Genomic DNA, 7503 nt, shown 5'->3' with positions numbered 1-7503 from the left:
TTTAAAAAAAAAAAAAAAAAAAAAAAAAAAAAGCACATTGCTCCATGGGCTGTTCTGTGTATACTAGACTGTAATATTGCAATCTTAGATGGTTCGTCGTCTCTCTCGTGTGCATAGTGAAGCACCCCTCGGTTTGTTACTGCTCAACATCAGTGGTGCTACAGTCTGGGTCTGAGCTCTCTGTACATTTCCCTCCACTGTGTCCTGATCGCGCTGCAGCTTGTGCTCGCGGGGGGGGGGGGGGGGGGTGGTAACTGCAGCCAGTTGTCTTGACATTTTAACTTCCACATCTTATCTTGCTCTGCTCTCTGGTATTTAAAAATGTTCTTTTGGCTTCCATTGTATGGCGCAAGGCGGGCGAGTGTATGAACAGACGCTGCCCTCTGAATACGAACAGTTGTGTTGGATCTGGTGGAGGAGGCAGCGAGGGCATTTGAGGAGATTTGGGCCATTAGCATTTATACTTTTGTGTTTTTCTGTGCTTGTTGATGTTGCCATTTTTAAAAAAAATCTGGCATTAAGTTACACAAAACTGACTTCTTGTTGGCCATAATCCATAGACAAAAGTGACATAATCAGGTTCCCATATGGTAAACGCCAAATAGTTCAGGCTGAAAGCATTCTCTGCAGACAGTGGTGCATCTATAGGCTTCTCCATGTAAAACAGGGTGATCAAAATGAGTAGTATGTGACGTTACTGTAGTCCTACAACCTTTCTTTTGCTTGTTGAGAGGATGGTCCTCTACAGGGAAATCTGATAATCTCCCATCCTCCCACCCCAAGGCTCCTCTTTTTTTCAAAGCACTAGAATATGCATTTATAAAGATAGAACCATTATTTAGCGTTGTAGCCTGCAAACCAAAAACAGGTTCTTGAAGCTGGGTAGCTGGTTAATCAAGGGTGGGGGGGGACTGACTGACTGTTTGTGTGGAGAAAGTAAAGCCTGACCATGTGGAGTTTATAGCTCCACCCCCTCAGGATGTGCAATCACCTCAAGGGTGCAGGCTTCCAGGTTGTGAGTGACGAGTTCGGCCTCGTTGTTTTGTGGCTGTGTGCGTAGCGAGTTCTTCCTATTATATGCAAGTTCCTCGTATATTTCAAAATCCCCCCCCTGTTGTTTCATGTACAGGTGCCTGTGTGAAAAAGATATACTTTTACAGCAATTTTGATTGTTTGAAATCTGCTTCCAGCATATATCTGTGCCATTTCTTTTCTTTCTTTCTTTTGTAACATTTGCAACGTTGTTTAAGTTTTCTTACACCTAATCCTAATTTTGTCTTTTAAGCAACGTGGATGCAGCTGAAAGCAATGAGCAATTTATGTGTTTTGTAGGTTTTTGAAATTGTCATGGGTTGTGCTCAGAATCGTGTGACCTGAAGCCAAAATCAGTTTGAATGGGACGGATGATGACCGCTTGCTGGCGTATACTCATGCCTGTCCATTGTCTACGTTAATGTCTGAAGTAGCACATAATTGATTTGAACTGATTTAACAAATTAGTGTTTTAACATGTTTTTAAAAGGTTTTTGTTGTTGACTTATAACCTAATTTATCCATAGATGCACAAGTAGGATGAGACTAAAAGGAATAAATGATACAGAAAATCAAGATGTCTCATTTTTCGTGAGTTTCAGATGATTTAGTTACTAAAGATAAAGGCTGATGTAGACCTTATAGCACCAATGTCAATATATTTGAACTATTTTCCATCAGATTGTGTTTTTTTTTTTTACAAACTACTTTAACTAATTTCTTCAAATAGTTGCGATGGAGTGAGGAGCATCGAAACACACTGCATCCCGGGGTTCCTCTCAATATATATATATATTTTTTTTGTAGTGATGTGGATCATGTCGTGAGGGGGAGTGAGGTATTAACGTACGGTTCAACAACTCTGAAATCTGCTTTCGCCAAAGGTACACTACTCAGATATTCAGCAGGTGAATGGCGAGCGCACAGACCGTCACCGGGGACGTTGTTGATGATGTCACAACCAGCGAGCTGACATTGCGCTGGCTTTGGAGGAGCGTTGAGTGAACAGAAGTCACTACTGTAGCAGCTGAATGTCACTTTGAGCGTGTTGTCATACGGTGCGAGAGAACAAGCAATCTTCAAAAGATAAAACAAATACCGAAAGTGCTGCTTCTTCATCCAGTAATCAATCGTCTGTAATGGGAAATGCTGGACTTTGGTGTGTGTTTGTGCTCGACTTTAAAAACTGTCCCTCCTTTAAACGCTCGTTGCCTCTTGTTGAAATGTTTTTGATTTTGGGGGCTTTTGTTTTTTTGTTTTACACCTGAGAGGTACAGTGTTTGATTCCACACGTGATAAATAAAGTGAATAAAAAAAAAAAAAAAAAAAAGGGCAACATGTGTCTTTACAAGGTTCAATTATGAAAAGAGGTGATGAGTTTCGCCAAGTAATCTTTTAGTTCTGTTTCTGTGTGTCATCTCCAATGGCTGTTGTGCTTGTTGATGCAGTTTTGTTTTTTGATCTGCTCCTCTTATCACCCCCCCCCCCAAAATATGAGGCAACAGCATTTCTTTCTCAAATGTCTTACAGGTTGACATTTAAGCTTTTAAGTGAGCAGTCTGATTATTTCATTTTTGTTTGGAATTTAACAGAAGTGTCACATTACAATGTTTTTTTTTTTTTTTTTAAGCATGATAATAACCCTCAAATTTCAAACAATGTACTAGAGTCGATATATTAAAAACAAAAAAAAAAAACTTCGTGTTCACAATTTTAGTTTCCATTAAAATGTCAAATTTTCATGAATTGTGTGTTTTGTGTGTGTTGTTGTGCATTTCTGCTGCCTGATGTCACTGTTCACCTATTGCTAACTAGAGTGTGTTGGCTTGTTGCCAGACCTCAAGACCAGGTTTTTAGCAGGACCGGTCTTTGTCGTGTCAACTGATACATGGAACCACAGCTAAAGCAGTAACTATACATTCCCTACAGTAGAAATACTGGACTTGTGCACAATTTTGAGGTGCTTCTACTTTACTCGACTATTTAAATTTTATTTGACTTTATACCTCTCCTCCACGACATTTCGGAGGCAATATTCTACTTTTTAACTCTTAATTACTTTAAGATTTTTCATAAACAAAGTATGATCACCTTTCAAATTATGATGCAAAAGACCATTTGTCAATGCTAGTACGTTACTTTAATTTGAAGTAGTCTAAGTGTAATGTTGTGCCTTATTTCAAGTTACTGTCAATTCTTTAGAGTCAAAGTCTTATAAAGACAATGTCTTTATAAGACTTTTGAACTGTTAGAGAAAGAACTGACCGTATACAAAGTAAAGTACCACCTCCACTGACTACAACAGTAAAATGCCACTTGCACATTAATACATCAATACTATTAATACTATTTAATGGGCCGTTCCACAGTACTTTTAATTTATGATACTTTCAGTACATTTTTGCTGAAAATAGTTTATTACTGAAAGGAACGGTAGCATTTAGGGGGATCTATCGGGATAAATGGAATATAATATTAATAAGTATGTTTCTTTAGTGGATAACCACCTGGAAAACAAAAATGGTGCATTTCTGGGCCTCGCTGTCGCATCAATGAGCGGAGGTGCTGATTGTTGTACAATGCCGCCCCCTTGTGGATGAAGGATTAGTGCACATTGACTGAGTCACTGCAGAACCACACAGATGCTGCTTTGATAATCTTTTGATTTCACGAAGAGATGATGTATAACTTAACTCCGATTAAACCTGGTCTCACAAATGCTCTTTATAAAAAGTTAGAAATATGTTTTTTTGTTTTTTGTTAAGACCTTTCTGTAGTATTCATGAATAAATTGCAGCACAAATCAATATATTAAGTTTTAAACTTGATTTTGACCAGTAACATGTAGATATTTCTCAATAAATGAATATGAATATCATATAAATGCCATAAAATGGTTTAATGTTTATCCGATCTCTAGACTTTATTCAGGACTGTCTTCACTCTGAAGATCACTGAAGCACTGGAGCTCATTTTCGTCGCCCTGTATGAAATGGACAGTATAATGTATGGGCTATATATATAGCCCATACATGCTTCAGAATTGCTTTGTTTATTTTTTTGCCACCTGTGAATCTTACAGCTGTTTGATTGCAGTGACACTGAGCTACAGCAGGTGGCGTATTTTCACCACAAACACACACACAGGTACAGTACACACGTTTCCCTCTCTTTTCATGGAATTGAACCAGTGTTTACCGACACCCCCTTCAATTTTACCTTGATTACTCTGTACTTCACGGAGGCCACATGGGGTTTGATGGTTGGTGCACCGGTGCGCGGAGAGATTGTCCGATGTGCTGGAAGGTCACTAAAAGGTTTGATCTCTGCCGAGGTGTTTCTGAGGTGCTTCTTCTCACTCCAGGACTTCCTGCAAAAAGCATGAGCACAGGGTGACTTTTTTGGAAAAGAAATAGGTGTCAAGCAAAACATGTCCTTCCAGAAGTCAAATGGACAACAGCTAATCAGGCCAGGACCTCTACTCCATCACCAATATCCAAAAACGATACGTAATCTCCTCATTCCACTATTGCATCTATTTAGTATACTGACTGATTTACTTCAATGCGACGATGTCAGTCCATTACATCACTTGAACCTTGAAACGGTTTTTTTTATTCTCAATTCAGCACAACTTGTTTATGTTGCAGTATTCACATCATTTACCTTCTCGTATACATTTGAATACAAGCCTTTACTTGTAGTATTTTCACAGTGTGGTATTGGTTTACTATGATTAGCAACAATATGTAAAGTACCCAATATAAAAAATACAATGGAACATTTCACCACATTGAGCATGGAACCATTGGAGAAGTTCAGAGGGGAACAAACAAACGCACTGCTTATAACTACAGAAAAGGTTGTTTTACACGGTTCCAAACTTAAACATTGCATTGTGTTTAATAAGCTTTTTTTATATTAACTCTTAATCTGAACCTTAACCAGTAACAATGACTGTAAAAGTATAAAGTATAAAGTAGCACCAAGTGGAAATACTTAAGTAAAATACCTCAAAGTTGTACTTCATGTTTTCATCATGGAGAAAAGTGAAGCAACTTGCACAGTTAAGAAGTAAAGAAGATTCTCCTAAAACAAAAAAACATCCAAGCAACTATTCAAACATGAGGCTTAAATAATGAAGGAAACATTTTCTATGTAAAAGTAATTATGTGAGAACTAAAGTTAAGCATAATAGTGTAAATCAAGTGTTAACATGAAATACATTCAAACCGATGTTTATTGTAAAGCCACAGGATGAAGGGTTCCATGTGCATTCTGCATGGACGGGGCTTTAAACACGTATCTGCTCTTTGCCACAGATTGTCAGCTGTGCAGTGAATGGCAGCTTTCTCTGAATCTGGCGCTACGCTGCTCAATAATACGTGGTCCTATTCCTCTATTGCGCTTGGCTTGTAAGTCACAACTGAGAAAGCATGATATATGCCACACAGGTCAATAACTATCTTATAGAACAGTCTTTCTGTTTAAAGCCCTCACACATTGTGATGGGTCCTTACTGGCTTTTCATTCTTGACAAGGACAGAAATTCGGGGGCAGTGTATCAAGCGAGTGCATCTCCTGCTTTCAGGGATGAATATATCAGCTCGGACCAGACAGTCCCTGATATTTAGTGATCTGTGATGATCACCATAAACCTTACATCATCAAATGTCAGACTCAAGTACTTGCCAGAGTTTGCAACTGATCTGATGAACATCACGGTTGAAAGAGTAAATACTGCGGGCCCCGTCCCCAATGTTCACCCCGAGCCTTAAAACACTGAACCCTCACAGACTTTCATTTACATTTACTGTGTGCAGGAAGGCACAAGGGCTCAAAACGCTTCACTGGGACAGCTGCCCCCTTATATTTTAATAAGGTATAGGGGGAGCTACATAGGCCTATAGAATATTATTTTTTTGGAATAAAGGGTAATGGATCACTTCCCAGTGGGGAGTTTCATGTGCAACAAAGCGTGTCCCTCTGGCTGACCTCTGCGCTGATTTCAGAGGATGATACAAACTAAGGTGTCACCTTCAGTATAAATACATTCTCCAGGTAGCAAATGAGCTACTTGGGTGGGGGGGGGGGCTTTGTGAACCTATTTTGAACAAGACAAAGAGTCTACAGCCTTAATAGCAGCTCTGAGAGGCTATTTTCTATAGGCATAGTGCTGCTTTATGCTAAATGCTAATGCTAGCAGGGAAACATTCTCACGGGGGCAATGCTAACAAGCTCCATCTTAGCCTAGCCTGTTAGCATGCTAACATCCGCTAATCAGCAAAGGACTAAGTCATTAGACCTGATCTATATATTCAGTGTTATGGCGATCCATTCAGTGATTTTGACACATTTCATAGAGCTAGAAAATGTGTTTTTAAACACATGTTTCTCTTTTAGATACCTTGATGATTAGCTGAGCCTGACTATAATCAGCGTTCACACTGATTCTGTTCAGTCCATGTTATTGTGACTATTGTTTTGAAGACATTTTAAAGATAAATGTGATAATGTCTTAGACTAAATATGTTGCAGGTGAATTTCTAAACTCTGGTGTAGGAATAAAACACCCCAAAATGATGACACACTGTTAGCTTTGGACAAACCACAAACCCTCTAAGCTGAGCAGTGTTGTGAAAGGCTTGATGCACGTGCCCTTATATACACGCGCTCATTGAAATCCTCTGATTATGCACCGGACTGTAATCATCCATCACCGAAGCTGTCTGTGTATTCCGGCTCAGTGTTCCCAGAAACCTGTCTGCCTGGTCACAAACTCCACCTCTATGCATGTAACCCCACAGGGCCCATCATTCATTTCCTGTTTACTTGCACTCCTCTGTGGCCACTTCTCTTCACACTTGTTCACGAGACAGAGGGGGGAAGATGGAGCGAGTCACAAAAGACTGGAAATCTATACTCGCAGGCGGACTCTGTGACACGGTATATAAAATAAGTGCACGATGATACGGTGTGCCCAGCGGTGCATCCCGGTGATCTCAACAACAGGGGCCACCGGTGACACCTGAAGAATGTAAGGCAGGTTGCAGCCGGCCTGCTGATGATTTCTTTTGGGTCATCAGTAATATTCTCTCAGTAAACTCCTGCGTATTGTTTGCTGCGAGGTGGAATGAAGCTTTGTGTGATGGTGGGCTGCTGTGGGGGAGGAGGAGGAGGTGTGGGCAGTATGTGTGATATGGGCCATTGACTGCTTTTCCATAGCTCAGGAACAATAATGAGATTTTTTTTTTTTTTTTCAGAATATCAGTGCCGCCATTCAGCGCACTGATTGTGTTTATGAAATTGTGCATACATCTCACAATGCTGGAGCAGGGGAAGGGAAAGCTATTTTCAAAACATTAGCAAATTGTTTTCTGTTATTGTGCAGAGATTGATAAGAGTATGTGTTGTCTAAACAGAGACACACACACACACACACACACACACACACACACACACACACACACA

The sequence above is a fragment of the Anarrhichthys ocellatus genome, unplaced genomic scaffold (assembly GCF_004355925.1).
Source record: "Anarrhichthys ocellatus isolate YVR2014 unplaced genomic scaffold, GSC_Weel_1.0 scaffold18, whole genome shotgun sequence".
NCBI lineage: Eukaryota > Metazoa > Chordata > Actinopteri > Perciformes > Anarhichadidae > Anarrhichthys > Anarrhichthys ocellatus.
This window is presented reverse-complemented; position numbering follows the sequence as displayed.